Consider the following 16822-nt stretch of genomic DNA (forward strand, 5'->3'; position numbering starts at 1 on the left):
TGAGACTCAGTTCCCTGGGCCCCAGACCTAAAATTGGAATATTATGATCCTTCCCTGGGTGGCAATGAGGATTAAATGAGACACAGTGCATAGAAATCTGCAGGACAATGCCAGGCATTTAATGAGGGGCTTGATAAACATTTTTAAAGCCAGTGAGCAGATCATTCTGTGATAATGGTGATATGACCACACCCCCTGGTAGCCTGGTAGATTTTATGATGCTGGAGTTTTCATCCTGATGTGGAATTGTCCCTAAGAGTGCAGTACAATGACAAGCGTTAAGTTATAGAACACCAAAGCTGACTCTTGGAAAGAGTAGGAGAAAAAGGTAACATTTTAAAGGTCTTTCTCAAAGCCTTGCAAGAAGGGCACAAAACTGCAACTGCTGTGAGGACAGGGGTACAAATGCACTCAGGACTTACAGACAAATGGATGATGGGAATTGTGGCAAAGGAAAGGTTCCTGTCGTGCATAGGTAGTTGATGAGTATCTAAACAATGCAAGGAGTCGTGTATTCTAGCCTGAGCATTGCAAAGTGACATTTCTTCAGCATTTTTCATTACAAATAAGAAATTACTGTGTTTTTACGTGTGCCAAGAGCTAAATGTGTAGTTCAGGCTGTGGGATATGTGTTGTATAACCCAGGCGGCAAAGATACCAGTTAAAAAGAGAATATCTGGTGGCATAATGATAGCTTATCTGAAAGTTTTCTGTAACCATTTGTTTACCATTCAATCCTTCCACAGCTGGAATCGTGGACAGTGAAATGAGAGAAAACAACTAGATAGCAGGAGAAAAGCACCCGTCTCTAGTAAGTTACAGTTATTCTTATATCAAAATACAATCAAAAGTGATGCGTATGGTTGTATTCTAAGAATAATGTAACACACTACTTCTCTCCAAATTGACATTTGAATTTTCATCTTCTAATTTGAATGTACAAGTATGGGGTTTGCTGATTTCCTTGAGCCCAAATATTAAAATTATGTATGTAATTTTAAGCTCCTTGAAAGCAGGAATTATGTATTTTTTAACTATTGCATGCTCCAATAACGGCCTAGTAGAATCTCAACACACATTAAATTGACATAAGTAAATTTTAGGGTTCTTACATCTAAGAGATTCCAAACTGTTTTCCAGGTTTTTCTCTGCATACTCTGAAAGAAAATGAAATGTATTAATACATATGGAATTATGAGCAGCTTAATTCCTTTTTGAATAACTACAATTTATAAAGCAGTAATATTCTTCTTCCTCTATGGCTGCTTCTTGAGAGTGAGTTTGACACAACCAAAAAGTCAGGTTAAGTGATTCAGGTCACTGGAGTATCGTTCCGAGTGTCGCAGGAGAGCTGAGAATTTCACGTTACAGCAGCCAATATCTCAAACCTGCTCCGCTTGGGAATTGCCCTCTCCTCCTGCCTTTCTCTTGCTTTCCTAAATATGGCAAGGATTTTACTATTGTATAGATGTCCGGTTTCTCCGTTAGAAAGGACAACGCAGCTCATAAAGAGTGATCAAAATATTACCTCAGATAAAACAATTTTAGATTAAAAAAAACACCGATAACTTTTCCTCTTTGCCTGTCCTCAAAAGTGTCAGAAAGAAAGACAGTTACTTTAAATGAAGGAAAAGGAAAAAGACTCCTTTCTGGCAGGAGCTCAGGGTTTACTGTCCAATGCCACAAAAGAGAATAATTTTCCCCTTCTACCATGTTTTTCTTCCAGAAGAACTGATACCAGAGCTGCACGGCTCAACCGTGGGAAACCCTGATATGAATAGTATGGGAACTGGAGCACCTGGGATCAGATTGAGGCCGCGATGTTTTACTAAAAGTGAAATACTCTTCCATTTAATTTCCTCCAGGATTTATGAAGGCAAAGCCACCATAAAGTTTTATTTCCCAGAACTTTCTCTGAAACAATGCAGGCATCCGGGCTACGGGAATCGCCTCGACGGTTTGTTCGTTGCTGCTTCAGCTTGAACCCTCTTCCTTTCTCGTGGTCCGTCAGTACCTCTCTCTCGTGTCACGATGACCCAAAGCTGAGGATCGATAGCCTGAATCTCACGAGCCCACAGAAACAGTTTCCCAGGGAAATTTATGTATTTGTTAGCTAAAGAAAAATGAATACCTTTTCTCAAGCATATGTCTCAGAAGCCTCTCAATGATTTCTATAAGAAACAGACAATAGGAGAAAATCCAAGAGGGAAGCAGGAGACAAGCAGATAGGATAAGCTGGGAACAGCTAAGATGGGAATGAGAACAACACGGTGCTTTGATTGATAAGGTGATTTAAAAACTAAGAGAGGGGAGTCTATCTGTGAGCGGAGTGACTGCTTCCAGAGATTGATGAATGGCATGAGTCTTCTTTTCTTTGTGGCTTTTCAGATAAAGATGTGTTTTCTTTTAGAGAGGATCCTTATAAGACAATTGCTTCACTAAGTGTGTATGTGTGCGCGTGTGTGTTTGTGTTACAGCGTTCGGAACAGGACTCTATACCTAGAATGCAAGGCTGTTCCACAGCTTTGCAAACTGTCTATGCTTTCCATAGCTTATGCATAGACAACATACTTTAAAAACATCCTTCCTGGATGTGCCTTCATTTCCAATTGTGTTTATGTACCATGTGGTCACCAACACGATTAAGGGAAAAGTGATTGTTTGAGCTCCCAAATCCATCTGTCATGTCATTGGCATTGAAGAGCCTACTGAAAAATTAGCCTCCTCCTTCCCCCAACTTGTGTTTTCCCATCCTCTAGATAATGCAGGAAGCTCTTAGCTGGGAGAGAAGGGAACAAAGGGGCAAGGAATTCAATAAAAAAGGGATCCTAGCAAAATGAAATATTGTTTCTCTGTCTGTATTGCTCTCTTTCTTTCCAATCCGCTAGAGTGTTAACTGCTTGTTTGCTGTACCATGCAGCTGGATCATTTCTACAATTTGCCTGCAGAAAACTGAAGTCCCTGAAATGCCAGGATCTGGAACACAAGAGGCTATACTGGGCATAAAAATGACAGCCAAAATAAAACACACTTGTATTTTCTCCATCTTTGCATTTTCCTAGTATACTTGTTTAATTAACTGCACATACAATATCAAAGACTTGTTGGATTTTTTATATTCTATGTGTACATTTGTGAACTTTCTAAAATTGCATACAAAATTTTGCATGTCTATGCATGTGCGTGCTTTTCTGGAAAAAGGGCCCATAGCAATCATCAGTATCTTTAAAGGGTCTGTGACCCACAAATGTTTAAAAAAATGACTATGATGAAATATTTACTGTTGTAACTATTTTCTGTTTATGTTTTCAATTGTAGAGGGTATGTTTCCGGCATTGGAGATTAGGGGTTGGGAGAAAGTTTTATCTGTGAAATACTTTCTTGGGTCAAGAACAGATCACTAAGAAAACATGAGTAAACTGGATACCAGATGCTGAATTAGAAAAGGAAAGAGAATGAGTAAAGGGTATTAGATTTATAGAGACATTTTTCTTTCATTTCATAATTGGCATTCCGACTCAGTCAAACATATATAAAAAGTTGTGGTTGTTTTTAACTAGGATTGATGGCATGTTTAACAATCCTTCTTAGGAATTTTCTTTCTAATTTGTTCTTATTTAAAATGTTAAGAAGAAAGAAGTGAGTATTTGGACTAATGAACTCATTTAAAGTTTCCTCAGTCAGTATTAGGATTAAAAAAAGTTAACTCAAGTAAGAAAATTGTAGGGAAGCAAATTTGTTTCAGGTCAGTGGCTTTTGATAGAAAGAATTATTTACATAGCTTGCAGTAAGCAATTTGGCTTACGGTCGTTAAAATTTTTAATCTGTGCGCACTAATCTTAACCTAAATGTTTTCTAAAAGTAAAAAATATATATATCAAGGCTCATGGGTGTATTTTGGAATGAAGTATTTTAGCTACAATAAGTATAAAAAGGCTGTTGGGGTGAGAGAGACACTCAAATATCGGGATTAAAGGGAAGAAGGTCTCTCATCAAGAATTGAACCCTAATATTGACTCTTCATTTATCAGAGTGGAGATATGTAAAAATCACCCAAGGTGACCCAAAAGCTTCCAGGTAAATATGCAGTGACACCTTTGAAGGTATTAAGGTTTTCAACATATTTAAAGAAAGAATGTGTCAACCAGAAAAGTCAATTGATTTAGCCATCTGTGGTAGACTGCATTATTTGTTCTAATATTTTACTCTCTTGGATAGTAGGAGCATATGTTAGGTTGAACTACATAAAATTGCCACTTTGGGTTTAGTAAAAAAAATGGTTAAATATCAGAAAGTTCATGTGGTTCAACCTAATATGCCCATCCCCTTTACCATTTAACTTTGCAGTGCTCTCCCACCGGGGTTGGCATATTCTTCCTCAATCTCATTGAAATCAGGCTTAGCCCTGCGACTTGTTTTGGTACATGGAATGTTAGTTAATGTGATGTGAACAGAGACTTCAGCTGTGCTTGTGTGATTTGGCTTGGTCTGTCTTGGCCGAACTATTTATTGTGCAAAAAACATGCCCTGGATAGTTGCTGGTCTACGGAGGAGGAGACCTGCACCCAGCCCACAGGCTGGAGCCAAGCCCAGCAGAGCTGCAGTGAACCTCAAATCTGCTTGCAGACCCTGAGTCTAATAATAATGGCTTCTGTTGTAAACCTTTGCAGTTTTGAAGCCATTTATTATGTAGCATTACTTTGTAGCTAATTATCATCGAAATAGTGAGCAAAGGAGAACAACTGAAACTGAAGTAGAAGTGTCTATCCATGCAGTATTCAAAGGAAGTGGAGTCTTGCTCAACTGACTTCAACAGAAGAGCCGTCAGGACTCAGAAGAGACGGATGGGAGGAGGGCAGTGGTGGCTGCACATAGCCCTTGAATAGGTGATCATCACAATAGAGGGAAAAACCTGACAGATAGCAATTTTCAACACTTGCCCATGTTGGCCAAGGTCTATGTTGTAGCTTGGGTTTTAATCTGAATTCTTACAAATCAGGGTGAAATCAAGGAAAGAAAGTTTGATTACAAGTAAAAGCATTACCGTAGTTATAACTGCAATACGTCAAAGAGCAAACATTTGGATTCTATATTGCTTTCATTTACTCTGAATTTTATGCCAAGTGCTTTTCACTTGTAAGAGACCTGAAGTTGAGAACAGAGTTTCAGAAATGAAACTGCAGTTAATTGAAGTTGTAGTAAAATGTATAATCAAGGGCTCATGCATTTATTTATGTCAACAATTCCAAAGAAAATTGCTATTAAATTGTACCAACAGTCACCCACTTGTCCTCTTTCATATCCTAGGGAGAACAATGACAGTAATATCCTCCATTCTCCCAAATCGTAAGAGTAGATGCTGTTTATTAAATGATTACTATTACCAAGGTTGCTGGTAGGCACTTTTCATACATACATCTAATTCTCACAATGACATTGAAAGACGAGTGCTATTCTCCCTATTTTAGGAGTAAGGAAACTGACCCAAAAAGATTGAGCACCAATATCACACAGCTAGTAGGGTGGGGAACCCAGGTCTAGCTATAATCCTGTTGAGCAAACGCCAACAAATGCCAGTTTAAGCTGGTAGTATACTTATTGAAATAAAAAGTTCTATCTATAGAGATTTATCTACTGGCATTTTATAAGGTGGACTCAATTATCCTATCATCTAACTATCTATGTATCGATCTATTTGAATTTATGACATAGACCCTTGAGAAAAAAAATCTCAGCTTGAAATAGATTTTGTATAGCTGTTTGTCTGAACATTTAATGCATTTTACTCCCTGTGTCCTTATACAGGCTCCTCATGGACTCATGCCCATTATGGCCCACTCAAGAATGGAGTTGTTTTTATTTATTTATTTATTTTTTCGCATATGCAGGCACCAGGAATCGAACCCGGGTCTCTGGCATGGCAGGCAAGAACTCTGTCTGCTGAGCCACTGTGGCCCATCCTGGAATTGTTTTTAAAGAAGCATAATCTAAGTTACAATTCCAGTCTTACCTACACCTCTGAAAATTATAGTGTGAAATAGGAATACAGAATCCCCAACAGTTCTTAAAGATTCTACATCTCCTGGGAGACTCTTACTCTCAACCCCAGAAAATTCTTTTCCTTTCTCCCTCTTTCACTCTTTCCCCAGCAGACTTGAGCCCTGCCACCCCCAGTAAACAACCTCTCCTGCCTCCATATTTGCTGCTGACACTTAACCTATGCAGCCCCATAGGGAATTTAGTGCCTCTTTCTTCATAACAGCCTTTTGGGTGAGAACTTCCTTTGAGGCTTTGGTTCATTCTAACCTCCCCTTTCCCTTCCAATTCTCACTCAATTCCACATCGCAAAGATCCAAAAGAAACAATCTGACCCAGAACATTCTTCAGAAAGGTAAGGGGTAGCTAAGTGGGCAACCTCAGAATACTCTAGCTCTGGCAAGGAGTGTGGGGAAGAAAAAAATAAAGAAGACTGAGACTCCCCCACTCCCCTGCATTAATACTGTTTGCACATCACATGACTTGAGAACTTTCTGTTGCTGCTGTAACAAATACCACACATTTAGCAATTTAAGCCACACAAATTTATCACCTTGCAGTTCTAAAAGTCAGAATTCCAACCTGGGTCACCCCGGGGTGGAATTCAGGTGCCAGCAAGTTGTGCTTCTTTCCAGAGATGCTAGGAGAATGATTTCCTTGTTCGTTTGGGTGGTTGGCAGACTTCAGCTCCTTGTAGTTACTGGACCGAGATCTTCACTTTCTTGCTGACTTTCAGGCAAGGGCAATTCCCCACTTCCAGAGGCCACACACATTTCCTGACTCATGGCCTATTTTCTCTACCATCAAAGCCAGCAACTGGTGGGCTGAGTCATAGACTTCAAATCCTTCCTCCTCTTCTTTGGTCTCATTTCTCTAACCCACCAGGAAAGGATCTTCACTTTTAGGGACACATGTGATTAGATTGGGCCCAGCTGGATGATCCAGGATAATCTCATCACTAATTCCCTGACCTTAATCACATCTGCAAAGCCCCTTTTACCATGTAAAGGAGCGTATCGACTGTTTCAAAGGATCTGGGCATGGACATCTTTTTTTTTTTTTTCAATTTTAACAAAACTTTTTCAGTTTTGAAAAAGTTAGAATTCCTAATCATTTTTACCTATTGCATTTCCTTTAAATATTGCCTGGAATCACATCTTACTTTTAGGCATCTATGACTAATGCTCAGCTCTCATCTCCTCTGACACCTCTTTTTTTTTTTTATTAATTAAAAAAAAATTAACTAACACAACATTTAGAGATCATTCCATTCTACATATGCAATCAGTAATTCTTAATATCATCACATAGATGTATGGTCATCATTTCTTAGTACATTTGCATCGATTTAGAAAAAGAAATAGCAAGACAACAGAAAAAGAAATAAAATGATAATATAGAGAAAAAATAAAAATAAAAAATACAAAAAATATATAAAAAAAAACTATAGCTCAGATGCAGCTTCATTCAGTGTTTTAACATAATTACATTACAATTAGGTAGTATTGTGCTGTCCATTTTTGAGTTTTTGTATCTAGTCCTGTTGCACAGTCTGTATCCCTTCAGCTCCAATTACCCATTATCTTACCCTGTTTCTAACTCCTGATGGTCTCTGTTACCAATGACATATTCCAAGTTTATTCTCTAATGTCGGTTCACATCAGTGGGACCATACAGTATTTGTCCTTTAGTTTTTGGCTAGTCTCACTCAGCACAATGTTCTCTAGGTTGGGCATAGACATCTTTGGGGAAGCCATTATTCTGCCTGACACGCATGGTAAATTTTGATATCATTTGATAGATGGAAAAATTGAGGTTGGAAGTGGACACCCCACTATAATATGAGCAGGAGCAAGAGCTAGGTCACATCCCTCTCAACCTAGTCTATATCCACAGCCCATGCATGATCTTCATAGAAAAATAAAGTAATAACATATGAAATTCATAAAATAACTACAGTTTGGGGGCTGCCCGTCAAGTGTTTTCATTAAGTTGCATGTTGTTATCATGTTCTCAATTGCAGTGTCGGAAAAGACCCGAGATGAAACATTTATGTTCTTAGAAAGAAAAAAAAACTTAAAAATTAGTGTCTGTGGTCAATAAAAAGGGAAAGTCTGGTTTATATCTTATTAGGCCACCTTTTTTGTAAGATTTGGTCATTTTTTGCTGAATGTTTTCTTTTCAATGGTTTTTCCAAGAAATATCACATTTGCCTACAGCATTCTCTCTAAATGTCCTGAGTTGGCTGGGTTGGGATAATTCAAGAGTCCCCAGTCACTATCCATCGTATTTTGCTTTATCTTTCTCAGCTGAATATAGGATATTTTAGCAATGTACAGCTAAATAGAATGCTTGTTAAGAGGAGTGGGGTAGGAAACAGTTATGTTTATTTTATTTCTTTTTAGTGTAACTGCTGCTGACGCTTTATGCTCTCTAGAAAAACTGAAAGCCTAGATTACATCAGGTAGTTGCAACATGCGAAAACCAAGCAGTATACCCACACCAAGGTTGCCAGAAGCAACTGGTTAAATTATCAACTGGAAACAAGTCACGAGGAAAAACATAACGCAAGCTGGAACACCAAAGTCAAGCAAGAAGGAAATTGCATAGGGAAAGATACCTTGGTTCAAGAAGGCCAATGAAATTCAGGGTTTCTCTCTGAAGTGGAAGGGCAGATGGTGAACACAGTCAGAGTTTCTCTCTCATCTGGAAAGGTACATGGTGAACACAGCGTCATCTGCTAGCTTTCTCTCCTGGCTTCTTGTTTCATGAAGCTCCCCAGGAGACTTTTCCTTCTTCATCTCCAAAGGTCACTGGCTGGTGGACTCTCTGCTTCTTGGTGCTGCAGCATTCTCTGCTCTCTCTGAATCTCTCATTCTCCAAAATATTTCCTCTTTTATAGGACTCCAACAAACCAATCAAGACCCATCCAAATGGGTGGAGACATGTCATCCCCTAATCCAGTTTAACAACCACTCTTGACTAAATCACATCATCCAGGGAGATGATCTCATTACAGTTTCAAACATACAGTATTGAATAGAGATTATTCTACCTTTATGAAATAGGATTTATATTAAAACATGGCTTTTCTGAGGGGGCATGTTTCCTTTCAAACCAGCACAGCATGGAAACAGGAGGTGCTGTCTGAAGATGAGAAAATAGGCTTAGCATGTTGTTGGATAGTCTGGGGGTCTCTCTAAGACCTTTATCAAAATAAACAGTGTCTCTTAATGGTTTGGTGATAAAGAGAATGGGATGCTGCTATGTGTGCCTTGTGGGGATTCACAGGAGAGTGCCTTGTGCTGTATTCTGTTTTGCATTTTCATCCCACTTGCCAGAACTTTCTGTTAATGTTTCCTCTTTTTCTTCAGTAGAAGGAGATTTGTGATGGGCAGTAGATAAAAATGTGAGGTTAAATTTACATAGTCATTCAGTGACTGTCATATACACTGTTATGTATGGAGTACAATTAAGAATCTCTAATTTGAATAAAAATCTCTTCCTTTAGTTGCATGTCATATACAATATCACTACAAACTCATCTACATAGTCTATTATAATGCACACTTTTATACTGCTACAGCCTTCACCTAATCAGTTCTCCATGAGCTAATCAGCTCAAATACTGTCACAAGTAGCATAATGCATGTAATTATCTTTAATTCAACTTCTAAACATGAAGGTGAAAGATCAGATGTAACCAAGCAGGCTTATCAGAAATTCATGAATTGATAATCATGATTAATGAGAAATCACAGTGCAAAACTTGTTTTAATTTACCTGTTCATGTAACTTGTATTGCAGAGAAATATGAGCCCTCATCCAGAGCAAAGAATCTAGATTAGCAAATGAATTTTAACCTCAAGGTAAGAAACAGGCATTTACTATTTCAAGGGTAATCTTAAATGACAGAAATCAGGGTGGCTAGGTAAGGATTATAGCTTTGAAAAAACCTGACCTTGTCTCCCTGAAACAGAATAATTATCTAGAAATGGCATCTCTAGTTATTACCAATAAATGTTTGAAAGGGGGATTTATGTTGAATGGGATAAATTGAACTGCTTGTCTCTGGAGATCCTCAGATTTCTACTGAGCTTTGCTATTTTTGAAAAGTGGTCTTTGAAAATAACTGCATTTGGATTCATGTTCCCCTAAGCATTGCAAGCTTACCTGGAAGAGACTCAGAATACTGACGTATAATTCATTCATCTATTTAAATAACATTTATTGGACAACTATTATTTGGGAGAACCTATGCTAAGTATTGGAGACAAATATGATGAATAAAAGAAGTCCCATTCTTGAGAAATCCGTAGTCCAGTGGCAGGGAAGGGAACACAAGGAAATAGAAATAACCCATATAACAGGGTGTGATGTTAAGAAGAATGCTTATGGTTACTTTTTTTGTTACTGTTTTGCCACAATGAGTTAACCAGAGAAGAATAAAATATATCCTACCACAATGCAAGTATTATGTCTCTGAAAAACTTGCATTTCTCTTTCTGACCCTCCATGGGAGAAAGTAAATGGCTTTTTTGTGCTCTTGGCCAGAATGAAAGAGTTTAAACCAGATTATCCCAGCAGTGGAGGAGTTGGAGCTTGGTGTTCTAGATTAAAGTGGGGACCTGGCCCAACTCCAGAAGGCAGCTTTCTTAAAACCTGAAAGAGGATGAAGGTTCAGAGGTTTTCCGAGAGGCAGAGATGTATCTCATTTGCATGCAGAATCAAGGAGGGAGTGATGGCTGGGACACAGGATGGCTGTGGGATGCTTACAGAAGCTGAAACTCTCAGTGCTGTGGCTAGGACTCTGTAGTCATGGGGGACCCTATGAGCACACCTCTGAGCCTCCCCCTTCTTCCCCATAGCAGGCCCGGCAGCAGCTCACATAGAGAACAAAGGACCCTACCAGGTAGCAGCAATGACAATAACGGTGTCCCTACTCTTTGGGAATTACCCCAGCACAGCCCAGGGATCCTATACATTCCTGTGCATGTCCAGAAAACTCCCCAAGCAAGATCAAGATTAAATTTCTTGCTTGGTGAACCTGTTATTGGGGAGTAAATCCACACCCCATGTAGCAAACTAGAAGCCTAGAGGGACCAGGTAGGGACTACAAGGAATCTAGTGATGCAGTGGGCCCTGCTCAAAGAGAGCAACTGTTACCCAACCCCAACTGGTTGTCACTATGTGAGAGTACTAGTACAGCATCCTTGATTTTCCCAATTTGTTTTCAAAAGAAGCTGGACTTGTATGTAAAATCTCCTGAATTTTTAATGTTAGCAACTGAGTCAAATTTTAAAATATTCCGTAGGAAAACAAAATTCACCTGCCACATTTGGCCCATGAATTTGCAAACTAGGACTACAAGGAAAATTAAAATACTGTGTGAAAATGATGGGGAGTGGGTAGAGAGGTTGGATTTTGAGTATGTAGTCGAGGAAGAGATGGGGATTCCTGTAAGAGGTGAGATAGCAGAAATACTGTAGACAATGAAATTCAGAACTACTAAGTTTGTTTATTCATTTCTCATTCAGTAAATGTTACTGAGTACCTCCTATATACCAGGCACTGTGCTAAATTCTGATGGTACAGCTGGAAGGGGGAGAAAATGGTCCCTGCACTCACAAAACTTAGAGTCTAATAGTTAGAGAATTAAGGATAAAAGTATCGGCTGGAAAAAGTTTATAGAAAAGTTTGCTCAGAGCAGAAGGAATAGTACTAGTGAAGGTTCAGAGGTGAGCAAGGTATCTCTGCATAATCTAAGGAAGTCTCTACGTGGAGCACAGAGTTTAAAAAGCAAGCGGTAGGAGAAGCTAGAGAGGCTGGCAGAGGCCAGAGAATGGACATCCCCAAGCAAAGGCCTCACAGATAAGTTTATACTTATCCTTAAGGCAATGGAAAATTAATAATGATTATAAGCAAAAGTACTGTGATCAGATGTGAATATTTAAAGATCACTCAAGGTTAGCGTATGGGACACAGAATGAAGACCAATTACAAGACAGTTGCTATAATCTAGGTGGGAAGTAAAGATCAGGGAGTACAAAGAAGTGGTTGGAGAGAAGTGAATGAATTCAAGAGACCCTTAGGAATGAAAAGGAAAGTTAAAAAGTAATCGATAAGATGTAGAAAATGAAAAAGAGAGGGGATTTCAAGGTGACCCTTCTCCCTGATCCCCTAAGTTTCTGGTTTGAGCATGTAGTGAATTAAGTTGCCATTTCCTGATTATAGTAAACACTTATAGAAAAGTGGACTTAGGAGAAAGTTGATGAGCTCTGCTTTGGTGTGCTAAATTTATGGTGCCAGAGAGACATTAAAGTAGCAGTGTCTAGCGAGAAGTTGAGTATACGGATTATGAATTCGAGAGGAATGTTTGCTCTAGAGATTAAGCTTTGGGCGCCATCAGCGTGTAACTGGTCCCCAAATTGGGAGGGGGAGGACATTGTCCATACAGAGTTCATAGGAAGAAAGATCAGACAGCCAAAGACAGATCCCTTAGTATTACTCATATTTAAGAAATGAGTAAGGGTGAAGGGGTGAAGAACTGGAAACACCAAATGTGGGAAATTCTTCTTAAAGTTTGATTGTGAACCGAGGGGTAGGATTGGTTTGGCCTTTGTTGAAAGGGGACATGGAATTAAGGAAAGGTGTGTGCATGTGTGTGTTTAGTAAGAAACGAGCTTATTTAGATGTGGATGGCAGAGAGAACCAGTAGAAAGGGCATATGAACAAATAGAAAATAAATGAACAAAGGAAAATAATGGAGTATCCCCCTGGGAAGGTGCAGAGAAAGGGGGCAAAATATTATGGAAAGAGAAAGGACATTTCTCCCCATATAAGAGATACCAGTGTGTTTGTAGATTTGGTGGCAGAGTCAAGGAATTTTATCCTCACATGTCTTTTCCTGTGGGAGTGGGAAGAAAAATTATCAGTTGAGAGTGAGGAAGGAGATGGAACTGGAGAGTGGAAGAATCTGGATATGGCTCGAAATAGTTCAAGCAGAGAATGAGGAAGAGAGAGTAGAATTTCTGGGTGGTGGTAGAAGGAGCCCCATTGAGATTGGTGACCATAAATGTGTGCTGACACAGAGCTGCTGCATTGCAATGTTTACTAGATCAGAAGTGGACAGCTGGACTCCTCCAGGTTTGAAGTTTACTAGGAGAATATAGCAAGAAATCAGGCAGGGAATTTTGGAATTTTAGAGAAGGAGTGTTTGAAATGTTGGACTCAGGTATCTAAGAGGTTGCTTTCAGGATAATAATGACTTTAAAATTATTTTTGCTTTACTATTATATATCACCACTTACACAGCACTTTCTACTTGCCAGGCAAGTTCTAACACTTTACATAAAAGCCCCAGAATAACCATATGAGGCCATGATTTTTTTCCATTTTACAGATAAAGAAGCTTAAAGCAGAGGAACTGAAGTTAATCAAGTTACCCAAAGTCACACAGCTAATAACTGAAGCATCTAGATTTGAACCCTGGTAGTCTGGCTCTAGAGCCTGTATTTATAATTATGTGCAACTGCTCATCATCCTTTGCCTCTTGGCATCTCTTTCTCTGACACACTTACTTACTGAAAGGGAGAAACAAATGAACCAGACTTGCTGCATTATGAAGTGTATACTTGCAGATATATTCTGGAAATGGAAATCAACTTTGGTAAGTTTTCAACTCCATTTTTTTTTACTCTAAAATACATAGGTCAGAGATAAGACTTTCTGTTGCATCTCAGAAGGACTAGAAAGCATGCTTCTTTAAAAACTAGCAATTATAGCCATACCCCAACCCACCACCATTACCACCAACCTTACCTGTTGGCAGTGCTGTTGGTTTAGTATCAATCAAATTGGTGAGGTTGTAGGACTATAAGGAAGAATCACTGCTCATCCTACCCTTCATCTCTGCTCTACTCTCTGATACCTAAATCCCTGGTGAAGATTTATTCCTCTACATCCAGGTAAATGGCACAGGCTTTATAGGTGTGCTGATTTTAAAGGATGTATGGACCCTAGAAAAGCCATGTTTTAATCAAAATCTCATTTCATAAAGGCAGAATAATCCCTATTCAATACTGTATGTTTGAAACTGTAATCAGATCATCTCCCTGGAGATGTGATTTAATCAAGAGTGGTTGTTAAGCGGGATTAGGTGATGACATGTCTCCACCCATTTGGGTGGGTCTTGATTAGTTTCTGAAGTCCTACAAAAGAAGAAACACTTTGGAGAATGAGAGTGATTCAGAGAGAGCAGAGCAGAATGACATAGCCACGAGAAGCAGAGTCCACCAGCCAGTGACCCTTGGAGATGAAGAAGGAAAATGTCTCCCGGGGAGCTTCATGAAACAGGAAGCCAGGAGAAGAAGCTAGCGGGTGATGCCGTGTTCACATGTGCCCTTCCAGATGAGAGAGAAACTCTGACTATGTTCACCATGTGCCCTTCCACTCGAGAAAGAAACCCTGAACTTCATTGGCCGTCTTGAACCAAAGTATCTTTCCCTGGATGCCTTAGATTGGACATTTCTATAGGCTTGCTTTAATTGTGACATTTTCTCAGCCTTAGAACTGTAAACTATCAACTTAATAAATTCCCCTTTTTAAAAGCCATTGTTTCCGGTATGTTGCATTCCAGCAGCTAGTAAACTAGAGCAGTAAGAGATTTGAAAAACCCAGACAGTCATTTACTCCTCAGTGTGAAAGTCTTTTTCTTAACTCAGTTTTTAATGGGTAGACAGAGTTAAGGCATGAAGGGGAGAGAAAAGAGAATTGTGGAGTGAACAAAACACTTTGCTTTCTTAAAATTGTAACTTCCAGCTGAAGATAACTATAGTGTTTAGTTATATTTACAACACAGCCAGGTTGAACTCTGCAGATCAACTCTAGAACTTAATCCTGACTGTGATTCATTCATTAAATTAGAGGAGTTTTCAGAATGGGTACATTTTCAGTGTCTTTAAAATAATGGAATCTTGCTTATTTGCTTTGTAAATACACATTACACATTTTGCATGTAAGATAATATTTCTCATAATTGTGGTTTCTCTGAGAGCTTTTTAAAAGACTCCAACTGTATAGAAGGATCTCATTAGTGATAAAAACAAAGCAGGTTTTCTTTGCTTTGTTTGCTCTAACAATGGGAGAACTCATCACACACTGTTGCTGCATGTGCTTGCAATGGATTATACCAGTTGGACATCTTCTAACTGTTCTTTTAACATTTCCCTCCTTCCAGCATTTGCCCAGGTGCTTGGATTTCTTTCCCAACTGACAAGATGCGATATGAGTGGAACATCTGACACATGAAAGTTCTTTTGAAGGTAAGGCAGAATGCCTCTCCGGTCAGTCAAGAGCAAGACTTGAAGAAAGCTAAACCAGAGCAGTCTTGTCAGATACTGCTTAGGGCTCTTATTCATTGCAAACCTGGAAGATATTGTCCTTCCTGGATATTTAGGTACCTGGTATTGTAATTAGAAAGTATTCACAAATCAAGCATTTATTCCAAACGAAGAAGGAACAAACATTTTTATGCCTTAAACATGCAGTCCAGAGAGGGGTAACAAATATCTCACTCAAATTGTAAAATTGGATTTCCATGAAGTTGCTATTGACATAATAAGCATCTGAAAGATGAAAGTGCTTATTGGCAAAAATATAAAGTTCAGAAGCAAGAAGTGAAATGTTAAAGCAACCCACATGGAAGAACGATGAAGAAAAATCTGCATTTGATAAACCCTGTATGACTTGTTGGACTTGAGGCTAAGCTAAAATAAAAATTTCTAGTATCCATTTCTATGACTTTTCCTAGGTCATCCATATGTCAGCCAGCAAGAAAGCCCTCACTGGGCAGGGATCTCATCTACCTTTATCATCATTGCATCTCTTGTGCTGATACAAGGCTTTGCACCAACTAAGCACAAAGTAATCTGCTGAATGAATACTCTTTAACAACTTAATTCCCTAGCCTACACCATTCTATTAGTTGACTTTGGAATGGTTGCCAATATCCCATATTTGAAATACAGTATTAATAAAACTTGACTCCCAAATAGGTACCTTATTAAATGGATGCTTTTCCTTGGCCTTGTCCATATTTTAATAGACATACAAATTTGTTTAATGGATCTTCTATTCCAATAGGAAAGAAACAAAAGGATCTTTTCCCCAAGGCAAGGCCCTCCAGAAGGATATATTGCCTCCAAAATTAAGTAAACCTCTACTCTGTTGGATTAAAATCCTGGACACCTAATTTAGCTGGAAAAGAAAAACTATTGTCTCAATAATTAAAAGGACAAAAACCTAGGTCCCTACTGCCCAATAAACCTCCAAGTTGTGTGACAAACGTCTATTGAACAAGCACAGAGCCTGAGAAAAATCCAATAGCATCCACTTCCAGAACAAGCTACTTTCAGAGGAGGACAATTATCAAGTGTTTACTTCTCTGTTATTTGTTGCAATTGAGTGCAAGGGCATCTCTAAAATGCCATGATGCCTTCTGGGTGACTCGCTCATAGTCTTTGACTCTGACCTTAGAAATCGTCAGAGGGCCTAACATTAACAGATGTCTCTCAGTTTACTTCACCAACTTCAGAAAGATATCACAAACAGCAGATTTCTGATTTCTTTCATTCTTTCTTCATTCCTTTACTCCATCTTCTCCTCTTTGCATTTGCTTTGATTGTTCAAAGGCTAAGGTGACTTTAGGAAGTAGAGGGCACACTCAAGAAAGTAAAAAGAAAAATATGATCATTTGAGAAGAATTTAATAAAGCAGTAATAGCAAA

This window comes from Tamandua tetradactyla, chromosome 3 (assembly GCF_023851605.1).
Source record: "Tamandua tetradactyla isolate mTamTet1 chromosome 3, mTamTet1.pri, whole genome shotgun sequence".
In the NCBI taxonomy this organism is placed as follows: Eukaryota; Metazoa; Chordata; class Mammalia; order Pilosa; family Myrmecophagidae; genus Tamandua; species Tamandua tetradactyla.